Below are 2,065 nucleotides of genomic sequence, written 5' to 3' on the forward strand. Positions count from 1 at the left end.
CATGGTTGCGTTCTCGATTCTGCAGCCTCCCTTGTAACTGTGATGTACTGATCTGCCACCCATGGGGACTTTGTCACCGTTTCCTTTGTCCCGTGCCTTATTTGACTAGCACTCTGACTTTGAATCCTTGGACACCATTTTGACCTGGACCTAATGGCCTCCCTCAATCAGACAATGAGTCTGTAGCTTTGTGTTGTCTCGGTCTCTTTGAAAACCTAATACACGTTCTCCTTAAATTATATTAAGCTTGGGGTCTCTGTTGTACCCTAAAACAACAGCACTGTCTTTCGAAAGTAGATGGTATGCGAGTATCCTTTCCTAGGTACCAAACTGAGCTCTGTTCCAGGCATGCAGTCTTGCACCTTGCTTCCCTCGCTGAGCAGAGGATCTTGACATGCGCCAATGTCCGTGTCTAGGTGTAACTCACTCTCTCCAAGTGCAGCAAACCATTTCACTGGGTGGGCCCACCACGGTGAACTAACCGGCCCTCTGTGTAGGAATGGGCATGTAGATGATTTTCTGATGTTGTTTGCTTGATGCTGCACATTTGCTTGATAAACCACATTGCGTGGAGCCTCCATCCTCATGCCAATGTCTTTGTGTGTTTGTGAGTCATGGGATAAATTCCTGGAAAGGGAACTGCTGGCTCAAAAGGAGCCTGCATTTATGCTTTTGATAAACATTGCCAAATTGCCTTCCAAAAAGCCGGTGCCGATTTGCAGCCCTATCAACACATTATAGATCTGTATTTTTTCTAGGCCATTGGCTGGCCCCTTACCTCATCACTTCTCACTCACACACCTGCATTTCTGGCCTCAGGGTCTTTGCCTACCTTGTTCTCACAGCCTGAAAGTTCTTCCCACCTGGTTGGCCAAAGGAAATAGAAACAATCTTGTCAGGCTCAGCTTAGTCTGGATTCAGCCTTCCCTGGCTTCCCTTCCTCTGGGATCTTCCAGCACTTTGGACCTAATTCTATCCCAACACTGGCTGTGGGCCTACTGTGCTTCTGGCATGCAATGCCCATGTTGACAATCCCCACACAACCACACCAAAAAGTGGTCTTGTGTTCCTCGTGCCCTTCCTCTGGCTCTTGGTATACCTTCTGTCTGTTGCTCAGCCCAGTGCTGGGAGCCCCGGTGGTGCAGTGAGTTCCAAGTTGGGCTGCTAACTGCAGGTTCAGCAGTCAAAACTATCAGCCAGCTCCACAGGAGAAAAATGAGGCTCTCTTCTCCCATAAAAATTACAGTCTCAGTCTCAGAAATCCACAGGCCAGTTCTACTCTGTCCTATAGGCTTGCTATGAGTCAGAATCAACTCAATGGCAGTAGAGTTTGGTTTGGAAAGGTCCCCAGTCTGGGAAAGTGGGTGGAGTCGTTCTATGCTGTCCCGAGGGTCGCTCTGAATCAGGATCCACCCCATGGCAGTGCGCTTAGGTTAGGTCCAGGGCAGTGCTGCCTCAGGACCTTGGCAGTTCCCTCTCTGCCATCTGACCTCTCAAACCCACCTTTCAAAGAGGCCTGCCCAGGCCCCTCTATGTCAGCACCCCTTTTCTCTCCATTATAGCTTAACAACCCTTCTCCCACGCAGCTGAAGCGCCCTGGTTGTACATCGTAATGTTGACATGTTCATTTTTCTATCCTCCCTCCTAAATCAGTAGCGGCCTTGTTTGTCACTTCAAGTGTCGCCTGTCTTGAACCTACCTGGCTCCTGTGTCCGCGCTCAATAAACCTTTGTAGGGTGGTCACCTGTATTTTACAGACCATGAAATGGGTCCCGTGTTACCACCGTTCGTAAAAAAAGCACAGCTGGGATTCGAACCACAGATTCCAGAGGCAATTGCATCATTTCTTCCCGATTTCTCTCCAAAGGAGGCTCTTGGTGGGGCAGGGCACAAGACTGACGCCCCGGGGTCCCCAGCGACGCGTCGGGAGGCGGGCCCCAGGAGGCTCTCGGCATCCGCGGAGTTGTCGCCCTCCCCGCCCCCTGTCAGTCAGGCCGAGGGGGCGGCGCGGCCGCCAGTGGGGACGCTGAGCTCAGAGCTGCCGCAGCGCGCGAGCCCGAGCCGG

The sequence above is a fragment of the Echinops telfairi genome, unplaced genomic scaffold (assembly GCF_000313985.2).
Source record: "Echinops telfairi isolate 266 unplaced genomic scaffold, ASM31398v2 ScPeMD7_7469;HRSCAF=8507_0, whole genome shotgun sequence".
NCBI lineage: Eukaryota > Metazoa > Chordata > Mammalia > Afrosoricida > Tenrecidae > Echinops > Echinops telfairi.